Source organism: Pan troglodytes, chromosome 11, assembly GCF_028858775.2.
Source record: "Pan troglodytes isolate AG18354 chromosome 11, NHGRI_mPanTro3-v2.0_pri, whole genome shotgun sequence".
NCBI lineage: Eukaryota > Metazoa > Chordata > Mammalia > Primates > Hominidae > Pan > Pan troglodytes.
The window spans coordinates 41,610,681-41,637,289 of record NC_072409.2 but is presented as its reverse complement, the minus strand read 5'-3'; the positions used below and the strand labels follow the sequence as shown (position 1 = coordinate 41,637,289).

The 26,609-nt window shown below is 41.6% G+C and overlaps 1 protein-coding gene across 9 annotated transcripts in view; it reads right to left on the bottom strand.

Annotated features, from left to right (window-relative positions):
• Window positions 1-859: 859 nt before the first annotated feature.
• The window catches only part of LOC104007940 (major facilitator superfamily domain-containing 14C), a 142,203-nt gene continuing 116,453 nt past the window's right edge, over window positions 860-26,609 (bottom strand). For 7 of the 9 annotated variants that reach the window (XR_010148905.1, XR_010148904.1, XR_010148911.1 and 4 more), the window contains one exon: window positions 860-26,055. The gene's annotated coding sequence lies outside the window, so the exon portion shown is untranslated. The remainder of the gene's footprint in view (window positions 26,056-26,609) is intronic. The other 2 variants (XR_010148909.1, XR_010148917.1) reach the window with 1 other exon arrangement.

Here is a 26,609-nt window from a genome sequence, read left to right as displayed (position 1 = left end):
TGATGCTTTGTAAATATTTGTAGCATTGATACTTCTACAAGTATCAAAGCTTAAAATTACACTAAGCCTTTTGGAATTGTATTTTTATAAAGTGCCCTTTTCTCTTTTGAAGTAGTTCTTTGCAGGGCTTTCATCTGCATTGATCACCCAAAATTATTTTCTCTAGATGTGATACAGAATAGGATCAGTTTTAATGCACATGTAACAAATTTGAAGGAACTGGACCTTAATAGTAGTAGATGATCTAATACATTTTATTATCCCGCATGTTAACCTGGAGGCAGGTATCATAATTTATGTCCATAAACCTTAGGAACCTTACCTCCTAAAAAAATTATCATTTATGGAGTGCAGAGCTTAGAGACTGAAGTATTGACTGCAGTTTTATTTTCAAAAGGTAAATGCTACAATTTATGTGGTTTTTATTTCTCATGTTTACATTAAAAGAAAACCTAATAAACTTTTAATTAAAATGTGACTAGTGGGCCGAGCACAGTGGCTCACACCTGTAATCCTAGCACTTTGGGAGGCCAAGGCAGGTAGATCAGAAGGTCGGGAGTTCAAGACCAGCCTGGTCAACGTGGTGAAACCTCATCTCTACTAAAAATACAGAAATTAGCTGGGTGTGGTGGCACACACCTGTAATCCCAGCTACTTTGGAGGCTGAGGCAGGAGAATTGCTTGAACCTGAGGGGCGGAGGTTGCAGTGAGCCAAGATCGCGCCACTGCACTCCAGCCTGGGCGACAGAGTGAGACTCTGTCTCAAAAAAAAAAAAAAAAAATTGTGACTAGTATGTTTTTAACTCTTCTATTCACATAGTGTTACATCTCTGCGTAACTTAAATGATTCAAGTCAGTCTTGATATGTCTTAAAGCATTTTTATAAGTTGCCTGGACTATTCACAAATTGGTTTAATCCATGCCTCTATGTAAGACATAATATTTGTTTTTTCTGGCTTAAGCTCTTTTCAATTTTAAGATAATTTATTACACTTAAAATCACTCTCTGGCCACAATACTTAGTGGCATAGCGTATTAGATGGCATCTTTGAATAGTTGGTTATTGTGTCTGAGAGGAAAAAGCATGTTAGAATATAAAATTAGGTCAATACACCAAAGAGAAAGGATTCCCAGGAATAGTGTAGAATTAGAACAAGGGTGTTTGAGGTTTTCAAACAGTTACACAGAAAAAAAGTGGAAGTACAGAAAGTAGAATTAAAGTTGTTGTACAGAGGGTGGCTTAGACCACATAATTTGACTTTAGCACACTGCTTTCCAGCTTACATTTTAGTTAAAAATATATCAAATCACTGTTAGTTTTTTTTTTTTAGAACTAACAGTCTAGCCACTTAGCTTCAGTGATTCTCACTAAATCCTAATAATATTGGTATATTTTCATCTACTTTAATTCTTTAGTACCTAAGGTAAAATCTTTAAATAACTCATCACCTTATCTTGATAAACTGCAGACTAGAATCAGTGATCTGATTTAGAAGAAAAAGTCTATCATGAATCCCTGTTTATAAGATGCTTTGCACCATGTAATATGCAATAACTAAGTAGAGATCCTGACATACATGAGTGGTCAAAGGTTTAAAAAACTAGTTTGGGAGAGGGGCACTGGACATAAATCCATGACTTCAAGAGTAAGTCAGGGCCAGGTGTGGTGGCTCATGCCTGTAATGCCAGCACTTTGGGAGGGTGAGGTGGGCAGATTACTTGAGTCCAGCAGTTCAACACCAGCCTGGCCAAGGTAGCAAAACCCCATCTCTACTAAAAATACAAAAATTAGCCAAGCTTGGTGGCATCTGCCGATGGTCCTAGCTCCTTGGGAGGCTGATTCATGAAAGTCGCTTGAGCCTGGGAGGCAGACGTTGCAGTGAGCAGTGAGCATGCCTGCGCTCCACCCTGGGTGACAGAGCGAGACCTTGTCTCACACACACACACAAAAGAGTAAGTCAGTAGAATAAGGACCACTAACATTGCTCTCCCCTTTGGCTTGAATTCTAGAAGGCAATACAGTCATTTTGATACATGGAAAATTGGGTCAATTTAGAATAAGAATATAAACGTGACTGAAAGTGGGCAGGTTCTCTGACAAATGTTTGGGGTATGGAAACTAAGTTTCTAGTAGGGTGGTAACTATGGCAGTTTTCTTAGAGTTTGCTATCTGGGAAAGATTTGTTGTCTAACACAAGACTATGAAAAAGATTATCTGACTACCAAAGCTCAAATTTACTTTCATTTTTAGGGTTATTTCCACTTTTGTAATACAGACACCAGTGAAATTTTTAACTCTGGTATTGTGTGAACTAAAACTTTTACCTCTTCATTACAAGGAAAAGACAATAGATCACTACCCATCAATACAAAAGAACAAGCTACTAAAACATGGATGACCTGGACCTGTGACGGACTAAATGGCACTGTGTTTGACTCGTGGATCTGACACAAACTAAGTGGGTCTGGATAATTCATGGACACTCTGAGGTCCAATCTCTTAATGGTTTCAAATGAGTCACAAGTAGATGACCATAAACACCTTTCGTGAACCATCACGGTGGAATTCTGTGAGGTTAAGATATCAAGACTAGCGTGACTAGTGTCACATGTGGTTATGGACAGGTGTGAGAGCAGTGCAGTGTCTTTCAAGAGTGGGAGTTGTTTAGAGATGGAGGAAACAGGATTTCCACCCTCTGCCTGCTTACCTCTTACCCCTAGACCTCCCCACAAGCTCTCCTTTGAAGTGGCCTCCTGTCTCCCCTTGGTCTTCTCAAAGCTGGTCCAGGCATTCCACTGTCACAGACTCTAGTGGTTTCTGGAGATAATGACATCACCAGATCCAGCTCATTCTGGCGGGTGGATCAAGCACTGTTTCTGGCTATGCTCCGTCCTGTCTGGGCTTTTCTGCCTCTGCTCGGAAGCGCTGGAGAGTGGTAAGGTCAGAGGGGTGTTCTCTTTCTAGGAAAGATTCCTGTTCCCAGTGGCCCCCTGCTTCCTAATTCACAAGAGCTGCTTTGCTCTACAGTGAAATTATTTCTTGGGAGCTGGGACCAGGGCCTGGGACACAAATTTTAGGGACACAAACCTGGCCCTCTGGAATTCAATACATTGGACTGAAAACATAGACAGCTTGGTAGTGCCAGAGTGGCTAGGAGCCTTCGTGTGACCCAACGGATCTGACCAGACACTACCAGAAAGCCTAAAATATATCTGACACAAGGTAAGGTTCTACCCACATTCACTTCCCATTATTTCCCTGTGTATTTTGGGTCATGTCACTTTGCTCAGTGCTGTAAAGACTGCAGGGCTGGTTTTAGGCAGGTGTGATATTCGACAGCACCTGAGACCGGAAATAAATCACACCTGCCCTTGAACCTAAATTTCCTCACTGCTAGCTTGTGACGTGGGCGCACTGTTCCTCCAACCTGAACCTCGGTTGTTATTTTTAATGCAGACGGTTATGCCGGCCTCATAGAGTACTTGTGAGGTTTAGGTGAGTCATCCAATGAAAAGAACAAAGTGTCTTCTAAATACAATAGCAGCTGTCACTTACTCAGGGTTTAGTAACTGCACTTGGCTGTTTGCTTTACAGCCAAGTGTATGACTTACCTAAGTTTCAAAACAACGCCATGAAGCAGGCATTAACACCCTCATTTTCAGGCGAGAAACCTCTTACCCGGTTCCCGCCCTCGCCCCCCGCTTACAGGTGACAAAGCTGGAATTTACGCAGCTCTTTCGGTCTCCACAGCTCGGGGTCTTGCCACAGACACAGCGCCCACGAGTTCTGGCACTTTGGTCAACGTTTATAAACGGGCTCTCCTCTGCCGCCGCGGGCATGGGCTTTCCCCAAGGTTCGCACTGAACACCTGTTCCTAAAGGGGGCGCAGCTCCACCTGCGTCCCCGGGACCTCTAGCGTGAGGGGGTCGATCCTGGGGTCCCCCCGGGCTTCCCGTTCTCACCCTCTGAATCACAAGCCCCATTCTCACTAGAAGTTGACAGGCTGTGGGGAGACCCGGTTTCCCCGCGTCCCACTTCAGGTGAGCACCTTCCCCGCCCGCGACACCCAAGGGCCCCGGGACCACCTCTCAGCCTTAGCTAGGCGTGAAGCAGCGAGCTAAGCTTGCACATGCGCAGACGTCATCCAGAAGACCCTTTCCTAGAGTGTGGCGCGCGAGCCATTCGGATTTAAGACTACGTTTCCCAGAAACCTCCACGCCACGACTTACTTCGCAGCGTTTTCTCTATTGGATGATTGGAAGATGTCCCTGACTGCCTCGCCTGGCCAGGTTCTGCCAGAGCCCCTAGAGGTTATGGGTTAAGTTTGAACTTTGCTGTCGAATACGGTGCGTGGTCCTCCATCAAATCCCGATTGGAAAAAACAGCTGCCAAACACGTTGGAAACAATTTGGGAAATGTGAATGTGTACTGGCAATTATAAATATTAAAGAACATTGCCGTTATTCTTAACTGTTAAGTGGAGTTATATTGGAAAATACTCGTTTTTATAAAGACATGCACAGGGAAGCATTTAACATTGAAAGGATAGTTAATTCACTTTACAATTTTTCAGCAAAAACTAACAAAGCGAATATGGCAAAAGGTTAACTTTTCTTAAATCAAGGACATGCATGGCTATAGATAGATGCTCATTTTACCGTTTCCTACGTTTCTGTGTGCTTAAACATTTTTCAATACAAAGGAAGAAAGAAAGAAAAACAAGGATCCTCCCTCCATCAGTTTGCCTTTTCAACTCAAAGCAGCCCCTAGACGTTAAGGTACATACAAATATGTCTTGGGAATAAGGCTGTGAAATGTGAATGAAATACTTGCACACGGAGCACAGCATTACTATAAAAGAATAGTACCTGTGACCCTGACCAACAGGGTTTCAGGAAAGGGGAACAAAAGAAACAAAAACCAAAAAATACGCACAACGCAAAATAAGAAAAAAATGGCTATGGCCGGGCGCTGTGGCTCACGCCTGTAATCCCAACACTTTGGGAGGCCGAGGCGGGCGGATTGCCTGAGTTCAGAAGTTCGCGACCAGCCTGTGCAACACGGTGAAACCACGTCTCTACTAAAATACAAAAAATTAGCGGGGTGTGGTGGCGGGCGCCTGCAGTCCCAGCTACTCCGGAGGCTGAGGCAGGAGAATTGCTTGAACCCGGAACTCCGACTCAAAAAAAAAAAAAAAAAAAAAAAAAAAGAAGAAGAAAAGAAAAAAGAAAAAAAAATGGCTATCAGGCAAATCATGGATCTCCCAGAGATGTCCCTACTTAAACTTTACATGAGCACCTGTTGATTTTTTTAACCAAACCAGGGAAATACGGTCATAATATCATAGGAACATCTTTTTACTAAATTATACATATTGAGCATGTATCTGCTCAACATTATTCCGTAACATCAATAATTTCTTCCGTGAGATAAATTTAAATAGTGGCACCTATTCACCCAAGGGTTGGTCACGAAGTCAGTGCGATCCCCGTGAACACACGCGTGAAGCTTTGCTTCCCAGCAACTTTCCTGGGGGCCGCGGGCGAAGGGACACCCCCAGATGCCGCTGCGCAGGGACAGGGGACGCGCCCAGACATAGAGGCCCTGACCTCTGAATCTTGGCGGGGCACCCAGGAGCCCGGCTTCGGGGTGCTTAGCGGGGCGAAGCCGCCCCCGGACCCGCGTGGCTCCAGTCTCCTGGGGGTACCTGGCAGAGGGGGCTGCAGCGAGCGCCCTGCCGCGCCGCTTCCTCCGCGCGTCTCCCGCCTGGCTCCGCCAAGACTGGGGACGTCCCCATAGGCCCGCGTCCGAGCGCGTCCTCAGGCTTCGCTCCGCGAGATCTGGGGGCCCTGTGGGCTGGGGTTCGGGCGGGGTCCGTTCCTTGCGGTCCGCGGTCTTGAAGCAATTTCCCGGCAAAGTCCCGGGACAGCGGGAAAGAAACTGGTCTCCCTGCCTGGGGTCGTTCCCGGTGGATGTGCCTCTTCATCAGACGGAATTTTCCGTCTGTGCAAAAATGAAGCTTACTCGGTACAATGTGTGCTTTTTGGGGGGAAGGACAAAAAAATATATTTTCTATAAACAACTTAATTGGCTTATTAATACTCAAATACCCTGCTTCTGTTTTATTAAATACAGTCTTCCATATAAAAATCCTTGAACTCGTAAAGACTAAAGGTAACAGTATAATAAACAGTCAACCCAACCATATTTGTTCGCTTTGTAGTAAGCTTGGCAACTTGGCAACTTGTTAACTTGTTATTTTATTCTCCTTAAGTTCCGTACTGAAAAAGGCTCTTAAGCCTAGTTTCGCTCTTGTTGCCCAAGCTGGAGTGCAATGCCGCGATCTCAGCTCACTGCAACCTCTGCCTCCCGGGTTCAAGAGATTCTCCTGCCTTAGCCTCCCCAGTGGCTAGGATTACAGGCGCGCGCCACCACGCCCGGCTAATTGTTTGTATTTTTAGTAGAAACAGGGTTTCACCATGTTGGCCAGTCTGGTCTCCAACTCCTGACCTCAGGTGATCCGCCTGTCTTGGCCTCCCAAACTGCTGGGATTAGAGGCGTGAGCCACCGCGTCCGGACTCCCTTGCTTATTATTTAAAGTAAATACATTTAAACGTTTCTTTAAAAAATTTAGACACTGTAAATTTGATTATAGCAGTGCATAAAGGTATAATGTAGCTCCCCCTCCTAATATCCAGCCCACCTCCCAAGTACGACCAATTGTCCACTGATGCCTAACTCTGCACTTTAGGCTACAGCAAACAATGCGTTTTTAAAAACATGGTTACAACTTCTTTACAATTTTCTTTTAACATGTAAAATTGTCTCCTAATCGAGTTATCTGGTCAGGCTATAGAGAAGGAAATCTTTCTGTTCCTTAACTACATTGTAGGGAATATCATGTTTATTTAATCAATTCTTTGTGATGGATGTTTGTTTCCAGTTTTTACTATTATAAATAATATGTGGCAAATAGCATTGTTCATGCATCTTTTGATATTTGTGAGATTATTTCTTTGCACAAGCGCCAAAATGATAGAATTGTGCAGTTAAAATGTGTACAAATGAACATGTAACAGATGCTAACAGGGAGTCCTCAAAGAGGCTTGTATCAGTTTATGCTGTTTCCTCACATCCACTCCAACACCAGATAGCAAGCATTTTTGGTAACCGATTTATAGAAATGCTTAAGGTTAAACATCAAACGGTGCACCATAAATTTCTTTTAAAAAAAGAAAAACACAATGCTTAAAGAATTACTATTCATGTTTTAATGGAAAGAAAGTGGTCCAAACATATATTCATTCAACAGACACTTATTGAAAACCTGCTGTGTGACAGGCATCATTGTAGATGCTGGCATAATAACAAGGAATAAAAGAGATAAAAATCCTCACGTTGGCATAGTCAATTGTTAAGAAACAATGGGATACTTACGCCGGGCGCAGTGGCTCACGCCTATAATCCCAGCACTTTGGGAGGCTTAGGCGGGCGGATCACGAGGTCAAGAGATCGAGACCATCCTGGCTAACACGGTGAAACCCTGTCTCCACTAAAACAACAACAACAACAACAACAACAAAAAATTAGCCGTGCCTGGTGGCGGGCGCCTGTAGTCCCAGCTACTCGGGAGGCTGAGGCAGGGGAATGGCGTGAACCCAGAAGGCGGAGCTTGCGGTGAGCCCAGATCGCGCCACTGCACTCCAGCCTGGGCGACAGAGCAAGACTCCGTCTCAAAAACAAACAAAAAAAGAAACAATGGGACACTTAAAGACATCTAATAAAAGGGACTTTTACAAAGCCTGGGCAGAGTTGGTGAGGCGCCCTGTGACTAGTGACAGTGAAGTCATTATCACCGCCAGGGTTGATGTGAGGGGAAGGAAATGTTACCAGAGCCTGGCAAAAAAGACCATCCCAACAAGAGCTATGGCCTTAAAAAGAGGAACATTGTTAGATTTGTTTCGCTTTTTTGGAGCAATTGTAATAAGCTTATGTTTTTTTAATTTCAGTTTCCAACTGTTTTTAGCTAATATGTAGTATGGTTGATATTTATGTGTTGAGTTTGCATTCTGTGATCTTGCTTAACTCACTTATTCGTTTTAGGATTTTTTTTTGTTTTTTGTAGATTCCTTGGGATTTTCTGTGTAGACAAACATGCAATCTGTAAATAAGGATAGACTTATTTTTTCCTTTCCAATTTGTATGCCTTTTCTTTTCTTACATTACTGTAATGGCCAGGATTCCCAGTACTATGTTGAATAGTAGTGGGGAGCTTTTTTGGAGCAACTGTAAATAACATTATGTTTTTTATTTCAGTTTCCAATTGTTTTTGGCTAATACGTAATATGGTTGATATTTATGTGTTGGCTTTGCATTTTGTGATCCTGCTAAACCCACTTATTAGTTTTAAGATTTTTTTTTTCGATTCCTTGGGATTTTCTATCTAGACAACCATGCAATCTGCAAATAAGGATAGATTTATTTTTTCTTTCCAATTTGTATAGCTTTTCTTTTCTTACCTGGCCATTATTGTAATGGCCAGGATTCCCAGTACTATGTTGAATAGCAGTGGGGAGATCAGACACACTTGCCTTGGTCCTGATTTTAGGGGAAAAGCATTGAGACTTTAGCCATCAAGTGTGATGCTAGCTTTAGTTAATTTGTGGTTCCTCGTTTTTTAGGTTGAGAAAGTTTTCTTCTAGCTCTAGTTTTCTGAGAGTTATTATTATAAATGGATGTTTGATCTGGTCAAATGCTTTTGCCGCATCAACTGATATGATCCTGTGGTGTTTTATTTTTTCTTTAGTCTGTCAAAATTGCAGATAACATTGGTTGATTTTCAAATATTGAACCAGCCTTGCATTTGCTGAATAAACCACACCTAGTTGTAGTGTATCTTTCTTTTTATGTATTAATAGCTATGATTTACTGATATTTGTTGTAAACTTTGTGTCCATGTTCAGAAGAAGAATTGGTCTATAGTTTTCCTTCTTTGTACTGTCTTTGGCTTTGATATCAGCATAATGTTGGCTTTGTAAAATAAGCTGGGAAGTGTTCTCTCCACTTTTGTTTTCTGGAATAATTTATGTAAAACTGATGTCATTTCATCTTTAAAAGTTTGGTATAATTACCCAAGGAAAACATCTATGCCTGGAGATTTCCTTTTCAGCATGTTTTAAACTATGAGTTCCATTTCTTTAATATAAAACTATTTAAATTATCTATTTTATAGTTGGTGAGTCTTCTTCGTGTTTTTCAAGCAATTAGAACATTTAAGTTATTGAATTTTGGATAGACTTGTTCATATTATTCACTTATTAAGCTTTTAATGTCTGTAGGTTCTATAGTTAGAACCCCTGTTTTCTGCCTAACGTTGGTAATTTACATCTCTCTTCATCTTTGTCAATCTTGCTAGATGTTTATCAATTTTATTTATCTCTTCCAAAACCCCCCACAACTTTTGGGTTGATTTCCTCTTTTGTTTTTATGTTTTCAATTTTCTTGATTCCTCTTATCTTTATCATTTCCTTTCTTCTTCTAGCTTTTAGTTTATTTTGCTTCCCTTTTTCTGTCTTGTGGTAGAAACTTACATTGTTAATTTGAGACTTTTCCTTTTCTAATATAAACATTTAATGTTCTAAATTTCTTTTAAGCACAGCTTTAGGTGCATCCAATAGATATTATGTTGTAAATGATACAAATTGTGAATGGATGAGTGATCAACCAATAGCTCTGCTGGTAATTGATTTACTTTTCTTCAATAAAGTTGTATAAACCAATAGAAAAAGACTATAATCCATTTTGTGTTAATTTTTGTGTATGATATGGAACATGTAGTAAGGCTTCAACTTTTTTTCCTCTACAAATATCTAATTGTTCCATCATTATTTATGGAAAAGACTATCCTTCCCTTGCTGAGGTATCTTGGCACCTCTGTAGAAAATCAGTTGTTCAGATCATAAATGTTCATTTTCTGTTTCTGGACTTCATATTCTCCTCCATTTATTTATATGTCCATTCTTATGCCAATATCACACTATCGTAAATACTGTAGTTTTATATTAATTATTTAAATAAAATGTAAATCCTCTAGCTTTGTTTTATTTAATAAAGTTGTTTTGGTTATTTACGTCTTCTGCATTTCCACATAAATGTTAAGCCTTCCTTGTTAATTTACACAAGAGCTTGGACTGTATAAAATGAACTATTTTGGGAGTGTGTGTGTGTGTGTGTGTGTGTATACTCATTGTAATAACATATAATCAGAAATCTAAAAAATAATATTAGGAAATAATATTTTTAATACAAGTGTTCAGGCTTTCAATAGTTAACTATTTAATATTTATATAGATTGAGGTGACTAAAGAATGTGTTCACCAAAAAAGGCCTAAATTCATTAAGACAGTCTCTGTGAAAAAGGGATGTTAAAGGTTATGAGAAAAGTTACTAGATCTGCATTTTTAAAATAAAAATGACTTTCTGAGATATTGGACAGAAGCAGCTTTAGTTATTTGGAGGTCGAGCGTACATGTCTACTATGATTCACCATAAAGCCATATTAGCAGCCATTGGCCAGTACATTTCGCATTATTTCCTTTTGCATATTTCATATGATAAATTCCTTTTAAGTTTGAGCACCAATAAAAAATTAGGCATTTCTTTTTTAAAATAGTAGGCTTCCTTTAATCAGGTATTTTGAATTATCTTTTGATTCTCTTTTCCATTGTAAATTAGCAAATTACGGAGATTATATTAATTTATTATAAATGTACTCCCATTTTATTTAAAAAGGTGATAGTATTATACATTTTAATCTCTAATCACTGTAAACTATGGAAATATCAAGCCTCTAATTGAAAATATTCCTGAAAGCATCAGTAGGAAAGAATCAATCTCTTGGTCTCAGTCATGTAGCAAGAGCATTCCATGATTGTTTTAACTGCATGCTTACATATTTTAGTTACGTCTTATTGTAAAATGTCAATGCCATTATAGAAATTTCAAATTTAAAAAGTACATCTTGTCCTTGGACACTGTGGCCTCAAAAGACTAGCTGAAGTTTTTCTTCACCTTAATTATCATTGCTGAACTTGTAGGAGGGGTGGTTTAAATGTGTCAGTGACTTAAAACGAGAATTCTCTCTTTGATTTGCATAATCCATGAAAACTAGTGATGTTACCTTGTCCATGAAGGAACAATGCAGAGAAGACACCACACTGGCTGTCATGAGAAGAATGGACAATAGGAGATGAAGAATGAGAAGACAGAATTCTGCAAGACAACAGTTGCAGTAAAGTTGTTTAGTTTCTTTGCATTGCCACATTAAAAAAAGGAAAGACAAAGCAGCTAGACATCGAAACAAAACTAAACACGAAACACCAAGGACAATATATTTTTTAAAAACATGGTGACAGGATGTTTTCATGAATCCCAAAATATGGGGTGTGGAGACAAGCCACCTGACTACAAGTGACATCTTGTGTAGGAGGAAGCAAGGAAAGCATTGGTGGGATGATTCCAGAACAGCAACTCTAAAAGGAGGGGTTTGTTTTCTCCAATACCAGTAGGGCTCAAGGGGCTTGTGTAAGATAAGCTGAAGGGGATGGAGCAGTGTAGCTCCTCTGAAATCACCTGCCAGGGATCCCTTTTAGGGCAGGGCCCTACACTGAAGAGAGACTGCTTCTAGTGTAATGAAAATCAAGCAGGATAGGGACAACAAAGATGACAGAGAGAGAAGGTTTAGACTAAAGGGACGGAGGAGAATAAAGGCAGAACATCTCAGAAAGCCAAGTTGCCATATTTTTGAGCCCTAGACACAACCAATAGAAGGGAGCTCTGTGAAGTTTGAAAGGCTTTTCACACCTCTTTCAGAAAATTCAGAAACCTTCACATCTCTTTCTGAAAGTTCAGAAAAACTAACGACATAAAAAATAAAAGTCCTTCCTACTACACATAGAAATCTTTGGAAACAAAACAATAAACAAGCATAGCAAAACTCTGAAAAGATACATGGAAGAAGATGGGCTGTCCAGAGACATCAAGAGTTGATGAACTGCAGGGTGATGAGTTCTCTGTTTCCTTCTGCTTCTCATATGCCATGGACAGGGCACTACAGAAACCTCCAACCCAGAACTACCAACAGGCACAGACAATGAAACAAAAGCCTTAAGAAAAGTGTGTTCTCTTTAGCCAAAGGTCTTGGAATGGATGGGCTATGAATAGAAAAGCTTTTAGCAATATCAGCCCTACACCAGCCAAACACCAACAGAAAAGCTGTACTACCCTCTACCCTGTGGAAGCAAGCAAGGGAACTCTGATTTCCCAATCTGGTGGTATTGGCAGGGCCGAGCACAGAGCTAATCTTGCATCCTCTGCCTGGCAGAAGTGGGTGGCAGGAGGAGCCGAGATTCCATGCCTTGCCTGGAAGCAGACAGTGCTCTGATTCCCCCACAGGGGTAGTGTCAGTGGGGTCAAACAGTGAGCTGAGCCTTCACCCCCACCCAGCAGCAATGAAATTTGACAATGCAGTAAAAGGCAGAGCTGGTTACAATGAGGCTTCACCCCTCCAGGCCCTGTCATGAAGGTCCATTGGGTGCTGACCCTTCACCTCCACTTGGCAACAACAAGGCAGAATAGAGTGCCATAAGGAAGGGTAGCTGATGTTTTGCTTCTCCCCTTTCCTGATATCAACAATATGCAGAGCCAAGCTGACCCTCCACTCCTACTCACAGCAACAAGGTGGTGTGAGTCAGCCTTCCACCTTTCCTACCTTCCCTCCCACCCCACAACCTCGAAGGCAGTGGAGCCAGTCAGGGAGCTGGTCACATAGTCACACTCAGAGGCAACAAGGTGGTGTGAGTCAGCGTCCCACTTTGACCAGGAAGATGACTGTGGGATGAAGAAGGACTTGAACTTTCACCCCACCCATCTGCAACAATGCAGTGTGAGTCAGTGCCCCATTTTTACCAGGATGGTTTGGAGGAGTCTATTAGGAAGCTGAACAAACACACCCACCTGACCCTGGCACTATACCCACTTAAAAAAGGTTAACTAGGATTCATGGTCTCATAATATAGAAAATATCTGGGATACAATTTAAAAAATGCTTGACATGCCAAGAATCAGAAAAATCCCACAGAAATGAGAAAAAAAATAACAGACACTAACACCAAGATAAATCAGATAGGGTATTATCTAACAAGTGTTTTCAGGCAACTATCAAATGCCTCAACAAGCAATTGCAATTTTAAAAAAGATTAAATGGATTAAATTTAAAAAAGATTAAATAGAATTCACAGTCTCATAATATAGAAAATATCTGGGATACAATTAAAAAAATGCCAAGAATCAGAAAAATCCTACAGAAACAAGAAAAAAATAACAGATACTAACACCAAGAGAAATCAGATAGAGTATTATCTAACAAGGGTTTTCGGGCAGCTATCAAATGCTTCAACAAGCAATTGCAATTTTTTTGGAGTAAAAAAATAGAAAATTTCACCAAAGAAACAAAAATTACAAAAAGAAACCAAATGCAAGTTAGAGAACTGAAAAATATGATAACCACAATAAAAAGCCTGCTGGATATGCTCAATAGTATAGTGGACATAAAAGAGGATAAAATCAATGAACCTGAAGACAGATCAATAAAATTTACCCAATGTGAGCAGCAGAAAAAAAGGTAAGAAAAGAGAACAATTACAGCATGTCAGGGATCTATAAGACAATAACTAAAGGGTTAACATTTGTGTTAACAGAGATCCAGTAGGAGAGAGAGGCACTGAAAAAGTGTCTGAAAAAATAAAGGCTGAAATGTCTCAAATTTGGGAAAAGACATAAATCTACAGATTGAAGAATCTGAGTGATTCCCAAACATGGTAAGCCCAAAGACATTGATGCCAAGACACATAATAATTAAGTTTCTGGAAACAAAAAAAAAAAAAACAAAGAAAAAAGTCTTGAAAGCATCAGAGAGAAACAACACATTACTTGCAGAGCCTCAATTTAAATTACTTATTTTTCCTTCCTTCCTTCCTTCCTTCCCCTTCCTTCCTTCCTCTTTCTTCTTTCTTTCTTTCTTCCTTTCTTTTCTTAGACAGAGACAGAGTCTCACTCTGTGGCCTAGTCTGGAGGGCACTGGTGCAATCATGGCTTACTTCAGCCTCAACCTCCCAGGCTCAAGTGATCCTCTAGCCTCAGCCTCCCAAGCAGCTGGGACCACAGGCACATGCCACCATGCCCAACTAAGTTTTGTATTTTTTGTAGGGACAGGGTCTCCCTATGTTGCCCAGGCTGGTCTTGAACTCCTGGGCTCAAGTGATCCTCTTGCTTCAGCCTCCCAAAGTGCTGGGATTATAGGCATCAGCTATCACACCTGGCCCAACATTTTCAATCTGAAACCCTGGAGCTGGAAGAAAGTAGAAAGCAATTTTTAAGTACAGAAAAAAAAAAAAAAAAAGAACTGTCAACCCAGAATTCTACATCCAGTGAAAATATCCTTTAAGAATGAGGCCAGACACAATAGCTCACAAGTTGAAACTTAAGACAGGAAAGAGCATCAAAAATGAGTAAAAATAAGGGCAAATATGACAGACTATCCAACCTCTCATGAGTTTCTTAAATGATAATTGAGTGTTAAAGCAAAAACTCTACACCTAATGTGGTGTTCAATGTATATGGAGGAAATGCCACAGAAATTTTATTTTAAAAGTGGAGAGAGTAAAGGGGTGTAAATGTAGAAAAGGTTGTTAAACCACACTAGAATTGGTTAAACATCAGTATTAGTAGACTGTGATGAGTTACATATGTATATTGTTATATCTAGAGCAACCACTCAGAAAACTATCCAAAGCTGTATGATCAAAAACACTATAAGCCTGGGCATGGTGGCTCATGCCTGTAATCCCAGGACTTTGGGAGGCCGAGGCAGGTGGATCGCCTGAGGTCAGGAGTTGGAGACAAGCTTGGCCAACATGGAGAAACCTCATCTCTACTAAAAATACAAAAATTAGCTGGGCGTAGTGACATGTCCCTGTAATCCCAGCTACTCAGGAGGCTGAGGCAGGAGAATCGCTTGAACCTGGGAGGTGGAGGTTGCAGTGAGCCAGGATGCGTCACTGCACTCCAGCCTGGGCAACAAGAGCAAAACTCCCTCTCGAAAAAAAAAAAAAAAAAAAAAAAAAAACTATAAATAAATCAAAATAGAATCCTAATAAATATGCAAATAACCCACAGAGAGGGAAGAAATGAGACATATGAACAAGAAACATAGGAAACTGGCCGGATGCGGTGGCTCACACCTGTAATCCCAGCATTTTGGGAGGCTGAGATGGGCAGATTACCTGAGGCCAGGAGTTTGAGATCAGCCTGGCCAACATGGTGAAACCCTGTCTTTCCTAAAAATACAAAAATTAGCCAGGTGTGGTGGCACACGCCTGTAATCCCAGCTACTCAGGAGGCTGAGGCAGGAGAATTGCTTGAACCCAGGTGCTCCAGCCTGGGCAACAAGAGCAAGACTCCATTGCAAAAAAGAAAGAAAGGAAGGAAGGAAGGAAGAAAGAAAGGAAGGAAGGAAGGAAGGAAGAAAGAAAGAAAGATACGAAACCAACAGAAAGCAAATAACAAAATGGCAGACTTCAGCCCTCATATATCAGAATTGCTACAAGGCAATTCTTCAAGTGGTCTACGTACAGTAATTAAAAGACAGAGATTGGCAGAGTGGACTAAAAAACAAAAAACCAAGCATGATACAACATTATGCTGGATCTACAAAAACTCACTTGAAATACAATGACATAGGTAGACTGAAAATGAAAAGTAAACTAGTTCAACCATTGTGGAAGTCAGTGTGGCGATTCCTCAGGGATCTAGAACTAGAAACACCATTTGACCCAGCCATCCCATTAATGGGTATATACCCAAAGGATTATAAATCATGCTACTATAAAGACACTTGCACACGTATGTTTATTGCAGCGCTATTCACAATAGCAAAGACTTGGAACCAACCCAAATGTCCAACAATGATAGACTGGATTAAGAAAATGTGGCACATATGCACCATGGAATACTATGCAGCCATAAAATATGACGAGTTCATGTCCTTTGCAGGGACATGGATGAAGCTGGAAACCATCATTCTCAGCAAACTATTGCAAGGACAAAAAACCAAACACCACATGTTCTCACTCATAGGCGGGAATTGAACAATGAGAACACATGGACACAGGAAGGGGAACATCACACACCAGGGCCTGTTGTGGGGTGGGGGGAGGGGGGAGGGATAGCATTTGGAGATATACCTAATGTTAAATGACGAGTTACTGGGTGCAGCACACCAACATGGCACATGTATATGTATGTAACTAACATGCATGTTGTGCACATGTACCCTAAAACTTACAGTATAATAAAAAAAGAAAAAAGAAAGAAAATGAAAAGCATTAAAATAAGTGTACCATGCAAATATTAACTTAAAAGTAGAAGTTGCTATATTAATACTAATACAGTAGACCTCAGAGCAAAGAATTACTGGAGCAAAGAGGGACATTACATAATGATTTTTAAAAATTAATTTACCATGAAGACAAAATGGTCTTACATGTGTACACACCAAGAGCAGAGCCTTAAAATGCATAAACCAAAACCAATAAAGCTGAAAGAAGAAATCAACAAATCCACAATTATAAGTTGGACTTCAACACTCTTCTCAGCAATTGATAAAACTACTAGACATAATTTTAAAAATTATAATAATTTATCAAAAAATTGAGTGAATAATATAAAAACAAATTAAGAGTGTGTTTGATTATGAGAAATGTCATTTGCAGACTCCTTCCTTTGGCAGACCTTGATTGGGCAGGTTTGATGTGCCTGAGCTTAATGCAGGATGCACTTGGATGTGGTCAAGAGCTAGTCTGGACTTTGTGTCTGCAGCTGTGGCCACTTTGCCCTCCTTCAGACTCTGAGGCCACTTTTGCTCTCAGAGGCACACAGAAGAGACATCGGGCGCATGGTAAGCACTGCTCAGCAGCCTCAGTGGGGCACCAAGCACATTAGCAAAAGCATCTGTCATGAATTCCAGGCCTCTGAAAGTCACTGACCACCATAACCATCGGCCAGATGGATCCCACAACTGGGGAACACATAGATGCCACATAATTCCCGGCCCTGGACTGTCTCTCTCCATGAAATCAGGTGATAACAGAAATCCCAGGAGCTTCTGATCCTCAAGAGCTTTTTCCAAAACTGGTCTGGAAAGTCATCCAACATCTGCAGCCAAGCCTGTGCTTCCAGGGCTTTGCAAAACTGTGAGGCCTGCCTGGTCAGTCTGTTTGACGCAAAGCAGGAATTTCTCTACACTATGCACCGCAAAGCTTATTTCTTTCTACATTACTCCTCCTGCCATGCATCATAAGCCCACTCCCTTCACCAAGCGAAATGCTGTCTTCTCTGGACGCTCAGTAGCACCCTTCCTAAAATGCAGCTTTCAGGACTGGACATGAAATTCCAGACATGACACCAGGAAGCAGGCATTCACGCCACCATCTCTTTCTCTATCCAGCCATTTAATGCCATTATTGCAAACTTTTGGGGTGCCCAAGTCAGGTTGTTAATAATACTGAAATTACTGGTATCCCAAAACTAATTTTTTTTTTTTTTGAGATGGAGTTTTGCTCTTGTTGCCTAGGCTGGAGTGACATGGCACCATCTTGGCTCACTGCGATCTCTGCCTCCCGGGTTCAAGCGATTCTCCTGCCTCAGCCTCCCGAGTAGCTGGGATTACAGGCATGCGCCACCACGTCCGGCTAATTCTTTGTATTTTTAGTAGAGACAGGGTTTCTCCACGTTGGTCAGGCTGGTCTCGAACTACCGATCTCAGGTGATCCACCCGCCTTGGCCTCCCAAAGTGCTGGGATTACAGGCGTGAGCCACCGCGCCCAGCCCCAAAACTAAGATTTTTAAAGAGTACTTATAAATTTCATCTTTATCCTGTACTTGGGTCATATATATGTATGTGTGTGTGTGTATATGTGTATATATATGTTTAAATAAAATTTAACTGATACATATATTTAATCTCAACAAAGAGCTTTACATTTATACACAATATGTTTCATTCTATTAGTTTTAAACTTTCTAGAGTTTGGAAGTCCTTTTCTTCCTGTCTCTTTTTAAAAATCCAAATTCTTTTATTCAGAGTATACACCCTCTGTCATGGGCATCTGCTGCTCTTGCCTCCCTGGTGAAGCCGTCCTGGTTTTCTTGTGGAACATCATCCTTCACATAGCAATCCATGTGCTGTGGCTGGGCTGACCATCCTCCACATCCCGAGGCAGGCGTGTGACCCAGGCAGGGCCAAGTAGCACCAGCCTGGCACTTTCCTCCAAGGAGGATACAGGGATGAGCCTGGCGGGGGGGGGGTGTGCAACGCAGAGGACAGCAGGTCTCGCAGGGGGAAGAGATGAAGTGCTGATGACGCTCTGTGAGCCCTGCGTCCAGCCAGGCCTGTGCCACCCAGGTCTTCCTCTCATATAAGCGGTTCAACAATGGTTTCTGCCCCTTTCAGCTGACAGACTTGTCTAACAGAGCATCTCTCCAATTCTGTCACTGCAGCTTCAACCATCATTTTCTTACAGGATGGGCTGGTGGTGACAAGGGGTCCAGGGGGTTTGTTCCAGGGCTGTGTTTCCCTAGCAAGGATAGTTTTTGTGTTTCGTGTGTGTTTGGGCGGCTTAGTGGGGTGCAATGGATTTGTGTGTGTTCGCGTGTTAATTAAAGTACCCTCCAGCCTCCTGCCAGTGTCACCACCACCATACTCATTCAAATGACTGAAAAGAATCATTGGGAGATCCAGTCAAGGACACGGCTAGATTATTTGCCACTAGAAACCTGATGCAAATGGGCAGCAACTAACAGTACTTTATTTAACTGTGCCTTAGCCACCTTTTATCCAGGTCCTATTGCTGGTTTGGATGTAAAATGTTACAGCTCTGTGGAAAACAGTTTGGCAGTTCCTTAAAAAGTTAAATGCAGAATTACCATATGATCCAGCAATTCCACTCAGATATTTGTATACCAGTGTTCACAGCAACGTTATTCATAATAGCCCAAAGGTGGGAACAACCGAAATGTGCATCAACTGATGAATGGATAAACCAAATGTGGCATATGCACACAATAGAACATTACTCCACCTGAAAAAACAAGATTCTGATACATGTAAAACATGAATGAACCTTGAAAATATTATGCTAAGTGAAAGAAGCCAGACACAAAAGGATAAATACTGTATTCCACTTATATGAGGTACCTAGAATTGGCAAATTCATACAGGCAGAAAGTAGAATAGAGGTTACCAGAGAGTGGGGATTGGAGGATGCGGAGTTATTGCTCTTTGGGTACAGGGCTTCTGTTTGGAATGAGAATTTAAAAATCTGTGGAAATGAATAAATGGGATGTTTGCACAACTTTCTGAGTGTATTTAATGCCACTGAATTGTACACTTAAAATAATACATTTATATTATGTATATTTTACCACAGAAAATGGAAAAAAAATTTTTGTTTTGCAGACACCAGTACTTCCTCTTAAATACTTTAGCATGCGTATATTTGTTCAATATTTGTTTACAACATTTTATGTAACATTTACATATAATGAAATGCACAGATCTTGAGTGTACATTCTTTGAATTTTGACAGATGTATATACTTGTATAACTCAAATCCTTATCAAGATACAGAATGTTACCATCACCCAGGTGATGTTCCCTCATGGCCCTTCACCGTGAAATGCTCTGTTAAGTCTTTTTTTTTTTTTTGAGATGGAGTCTTGCTCTGTCACCTGGGCTGGAGTGCAGTGGTGCGATCTCAGCTCACTGCAGTCTCTGCCTCCCGCGTTCAAGCAATTCTCTGCCTCAGCCTCCCGAGTACCTGGGATTACAGGTGCCCACCACCACGCCTGGCTAATTTTTGTATTTTTAGTGGAGACGGGGTTTCACCATCTTGGCCAGGCTGGTCTTGGTGATCCACCCGCCTCAGCCTCCCAAAATGCTGGCATTACAGGTGTGAGCCACCGTGCCCGGCCTCTGTTAAGATTTTTAAGAGCAGAATCAAGAAGTTGAAGGATTTGCTGTTACTCCTACCTGCATTGGACTTGCCCTGGGTGTTGGGTGAGTAGCAATCTGTTACTGTTTCTCTATGTGGACGATGAGGAAAGGGTTGAGAAATCCAGTGAAAGGACACTTCTGTTAATAGCTCAATCTGCTGCCCATGGTTGGGATAAGGGGAGTATGCGGTGGTGGTTGTGGGGCAATCAGGGGGGCTATAGGGAACAAGTGTTCTGATTCTGAGCAGAACTACTCTGCTCTCAGTAAAGCTGTCATGGTAGAACACTGCCCCTGGGTATATGCCCTTGTTGTCCATCCCTTTTTTAGTTCTTAGCAAAGCCGTCTTCCTATTTCTCTTGGGAATGTTCACGGCAGCATTATTAATAATAGCCCAAAGGTGGGAACAACCGAAATGTGCATCAACAGATGAATGGATAAACAAAATGTGGCATATGCACACAATGGAACATTACTCCACCTGCTGTGGAGTTCACGCTGCTGTGAACATTAGTATACAAATATCTGAGTGGAATTGCTGGGAATGGTAAATTGGAGCCAACAGTTCACATCCTCATGAAGGTTCGGTGTGACTGTCATGCGTGGACCACCCTGGAGTCCAGCTGGGCAGTGACCCTTCCTCACGCCTTTGCTGTGTGATGGACCGGCTGAGCAGCGTCAGTGCGGATCTTAGGAACATCAGTTCCCAAATGGGAGACATGCCTTTACCAAGTTATCTGAGGCTCCTGTTTCACACTCTCTTCCTCCTCCTCCTTCTCCTTTATGAGTTCTTAAATTTTTTTTCTTGAACTATATTCTTCTGAATCTGTTATGAGAATTATGCATCTTAATTTTTTAAAATTGAGATAATAAAGCCCAAGAAGAAATAACTTTTTTCAAGCACCTCTAAGAAATATATCTGGCTTATATCATTCGTGAACATTTAAAAATGCACATACAGGAATGTGCATGTCTGTATTTTTAACAATTGTACTAAATTATTCAAACTGTCCTACAAATTGCTTTTATTTTTTAACCTGAAAATTATAATTCATGGCAGGACTCTATTTCTTCTGCCACAATATGATCAATAGGGTTTCAGACAGTGACTCTCATAACACCCTCGGAGCTCTCGCTCTCTTTTTAAAGAGTTTATTCTTTTCAAAGTCGTGTGGATTAATTCCAGTATGTCAAGTCAAACTTTGGTTATAAAATGACATGGTTGACCAAGAAAAACACTTATGTGCTCACAATTTTCCATCCAGTGGCTTCTGAACACTTAAGACTACCTGCCCCTGACCAAGTCCTGTTTTGAAAATAGCTTAAACAATCTATTCAAGAAATCATACTGAGCCTTTTCTTTACTGGGGGATGGGCAGAAAAGAATTAGAACACACAACAAAGCAAGGAAGAGAAATTTTGAACTTTCTTATCATATCAAAAGCAGCAAATTCCAACTCATAGTTAAAAAATAGGAGGCTATCTGATCATTAAAAAGTCAGGAAACAACAGGTGCTGGAGAGGATGTAGAGAAACAGGAACACTTTCACACTGTTGGTGGGACTATAAACTAGTTCAACCATTGTAGAAAACAGTGTGGCAATTCCTCAGGGATCTAGAACTAGAAATACCATTTTGACTCAGCCATCCCATTACTGGGTATATACCCAAAGGATTATAAATTATGCTGCTATAAAGACAAATGTACATGTACGTTTATTGCAGCACTATTCACAATAGCAAAGACTTGGAACCAACCCAAATGTCCATCAATGATAGACTGGATTAAGAAAATGTGGCACATATACACCATGGAATACTATGCAGCCATAAAAAATGATGAGTTCATGTCCTCTGTAGGGACATGGATGAAGCTGGAAACCATCATTCTGAGCAAACTATCACAAGGACAGAAAACCAAACACCGCATGTTCTCACTCATAGGTGGGAATTGAACAATGAGAACACATGGACACAGGGCGGGGAACATCACACACTGGGGCCTGTTGTGGGATGGGAAGAGGGGGGAAGGATAGCATTAGGAGAAATACCTAATGTAAATGACGAGTTGATGGGTGCAGCACACCAACATGGCACATGTATACGTATGTAACAAACCTGCACGTTGTGCACATGTACCCTAGAACTTAAAGCATAAAAAAAAAAGAACCTCCATGCTCAATATCTGATCATCCTCCATATCTGATCAGGGCTTCATCCTCCACCATCTCCCAGGTAGTGTCTCAACACCCCAGCCTGTTTTCAGCAAGAATCCTGTTAGGTCAGTTAAGCCAGAATCTTTCCTTACTCTTGAAGTTTCCTCTTAGTAATTTTCAATCCACTGACCCCCACCCTACTCCTTGGCAATAAATTCTCACTTACCCAAACTGTATTCAGAGTTGAGCCCAATCTCTCTCCCTCGCTGTAAAATGCTATTGCATTGGTCCCTGTATCTATTCTGATGATCTTGAAAAAGTCAGCCTTACCATCCTTGAACAAGTGTCATTGAAAAATCTTTAACAAGAGGACATGCTTTCTTTTTCTATTTATTATTATTTTTTAGAGTCAGGGCTCACTCTATTGCCCAGGCTGGAGTGCAGTGGTGTGACCATAGCACACTGTACCCTCAAACTCCTGGGCTCAAGGGACCCTCCTGCCTCAGCCTCCTGAGTAGCTGGGACTATATGCACCATCATACCTGGCTAATTTTAAAAATTTTTATAGAGGCAAGGTCTTGCTACGTTGCCCAAGCAGGCCTCAAACTCCTGAGCTCAAGCGATTCTCCTACCTTGGCCACCCAAGGTGCTGGGATTATAGGTGTGAGCTACCACATCTAGCTCAGGACACACTTTCTGTTATGACCACGAGAAATAAATTTGTGAGGGAGTTCCAATATTTTTAAAGAGCTCTGTGGTTGCTCTTCTGTATAGGTCAGAAATTACAGTGGGAACTGCTGCCACTGAATGGGATTCTTAAGTATAAGGAGAGTAACTGGATCCCAGGATGGCAGGGGCCAAGTGGCAGCATTTAATCACCAAAGACAAGGTGAACATGGTTACTGTAATGGACAGTAAAGTCAAAACTGTAGTTAGAAAGTCTGATTTACAGAGACTTATGGCATTAGCTAGCTGGTCATAGTATCCATAGAAATAAAAGAGATGGAAAGCCTACTAAATTCTTATCTGTTCTGTATAAAAAGAAGAATCAAGTGAATAAAAGTCTAACTCGAATCAAAAAAATGGAGTCACAGCTCCTGAATCAATTCCAAGACTTGGGCCAGTTTGCAGACCCATATCTCCTTAAATAATGAGGAGGCTGTGTCCCCACTGCATTACCAAAATTGTATACTGTTCATTTTTCTCTCAGCCTTCCCCAAAGGGACCTATAGCACTTTACCAAGTTGACTGACTGTGCATTGGGGAAAAGGGAATAATCAGACTTTGGGGGAATTACTGGACATTGGTTCTGAACTCAGACTCAGGGTACCCCAGGAAAACCAATGCATCACTCTGGTTCACAAGTGAGAGTAGGGGCTTAGGGAGGTTAGGTGATCAATGGAGTTTTAGTTTAGGTCTGTCTTGCAGTGGGTCCAGTCTCGTTATCTCTGTAGCTGCAGAATAATTGGAATAGACATACTCAACAATTAGCAGAATCCCTACACTGGTTTCCTGACCTGAAGAGTGAGGGCAATTACGCTATAAAGTGGAAGCCACTTACCTGCCTCTATCTAGAAAAACAGCAAACCAAAAACAATACTGCATTCTTGTAGAGCTTGCAGAGATTAGTACCACCATCAAGGACTTGAAGGATGCAGAGGTGGTACTTTTTATCACATTCCCATTCTACTTCCCTATTTAGCCTGTGAAGAAAACAGATAGATCTTGGAGAATGAGAGTAAATTACTGGAAACTTAATCAGGTGGGGACATCAATTTCAGCTGCTGTTCCAAATGTGGTTTCATAGCTTGAGTAAATTAATACATCCCCTGGTACCTGGTATGCACTTATTGATCTGGCAGATACTTTTTTTCCTGATGTCTGTTAGTAGAGACCACCAGAAACAGTTTGGTTTCAGGTGGCAAGCTCGCAATACACCTTCGTTGTCCTACCTCAGGTGTATGCCAACTCTCCAGCCCTATGTCATAATTTAATCTGAAGGGATCTTAGTTGCCTTTCCCTTCTATATCAATCGCACTGGTCCATTACATTGATGACATAATGCTGACTGGAAGCAGTAAGAAGTAGCAACTATTCTAGACTTATTACTAAGACATTTGCATGTCAGAGGGTGGAAAATAAATCCTATAAAAATTCAAGGGCCTTTCACTTCAGCAAAATTTCTAGGAGTCTAGTGGTCGAGATATCCCTTCTAAAGTGAAGAATAAGTTGTTGCATCTAGCCCCTTGTACAACCAAAAAAAGAGGCATAACACCATTAGGCCCTCTTTGGATTTTAGAGGCAACATATTCCTCAATTGAGTGTGTTACTCTCTGACCTATTTGCCAAGTGACCCAAAAAGCTGCTAGTTTTAAGCCCAGGATAAAAGCAGGCTCTGCAACAGGTCCAGGCTGCTGTGCAAGCTGCTCTCCCACTTGGGCTTTATGTTTCAGGAGATCCAATGGTGCTTGAAGTGTCAGTGGCAGATAGGGATACTATCTGAAGCCACTGGCAGGCCTCTACAGGCAAATCAGTGTGGACCCTAGAACTGTGGAGCATGCCATCTTCCGCTGATAACTACTCTCCTTTTGAGAAGCAGTTTTGGCTTGCTCCTGGGACTTAGTGGAGACTGCTCAAGCATGGGCCACCTAGCTGCCCTGCAACCTGAGCTTTCCATCATACATTGGGCATTGTCTGATCCACCAAGCCATAAAGTTAGGCGTGCAGAACAGCACTCCAACATCACATGAAGTGGTATACAGTTGGTCCTCTGTATCCTCTGTGTGGAGCCTGGGCCACATGGGTCTCCCAGATGTGCTCTGAAGTCACTGTCAAAAGTCATGGGCACTGGAGAGTTTCATGTGCCTGACGCTACGGAAGATACCAAATTCTACATTTGCCTCCAATGGGCACAAATGTCAGTTTCCATCAAGCTCCACCCTATCCAGGTGACTCCTGTTGTGGCTCTTTTCATATCATCTCCCCTTCTCCCACAAGTGCCACCAACAGGCAAAGGTGGGGAGCTGGGTTTGGAGATGCTGGTCTGACCCTTAGGTGAAATCCTCTCCCCTGATGTTGCAGGAGAATGGGTGCTCAGATGGAGAATCAGCACTCTTCTCAGGATTGGAAGGTGCTGTGGCTGGGGGAGTCTGCATTATGTTCTGGGCTGTGAGCTTTTCCAGAATTCCACTCCACAGGCACACGTCTGCTGTGTATGCATTTCTTGATATAAATCAGAAGTCCCTGAGTTCTCTACACTTGAATGTCTATGTAACGTGTCTAGCCCCATCTGAGGATGCTGGAAGTCGAGTCTGTTAGGAGGCCCCTGAATATGTGCTTGTCCCGTTGGTGCTCCAGGAGGTTGCCTAACCCCTCATTTCTCTTTTATTCTGTGTTTCTTGCTCTAGGCTATTGCTCCATTTTCTGTAGGTCACCTCCTGCCACCTCTTCTCCAGGGTGATGCTGTTTGCAACACACAGTTCCTTGTCTTGGTTTCCTAAGCATCTTACTTCTGAAGGTGAGATATTGGCTGTAACAATTAAACTATTATTACAAGCTTGGGGATAACACTAGGTACTTAAGAAAAGAATAAAATCAAACCTGAGCTTCAGATAAGGATCACAGGATTAATGCCTGCCTTGTACCGGACAATAGGGATAAAGACCAGTTGCCTCCACAAGTGACTCTCCTCAGGTCCCAGCCAGCTGACAACTGCATGCACTGATTATCTTTCTTTCCTTTTCTTTAACTGCATACAGGTTTCCAGGCCTTTGCTCACCCTGAAGGAGTCTCTGTTGCAAAAAATTGAGGTGAAATTCACATAATATAAAATTAGCCAATTTAAAACACACATTTCAGAGGCATTTAGTATCTTCACAAGGTTGTGACAAACATCACCTGTAGTTCTAAAATATTTTCTTCACATCAAAGGAGACCAAACCCCGTACCCATCAAGCAGTCACTCGCTGTTCCCTCCTCCCCCAGCCCCCGGTACCCACCAATCTGCTTTGTGTTTCTATGAATTTACCTATCTTGGACGTTCCATATAATTGGAACCATACCACAACATATGACTTCAATTTCTGCCTTCTTTCACTTGTCATAATGTTTTCTGGATTCATCTACATTGTCAATGAAGTATCAATACCTCATTTCTTTTTAAAAATTGTGGCAAAATATACATAACAAAAATTTATCATTTTAACCATTTCCTTTTTTCTTTTGAGACACAGTCTCCCTCTATTGCCCAGGCTGCAGTTCAGGGGCACAATCTTGGCTCACTGCAACCTCTGCCTCCCGGGCTCAAGCGATTCTCATGCCTCAGACTCCCGAGTAGCTGGGATTA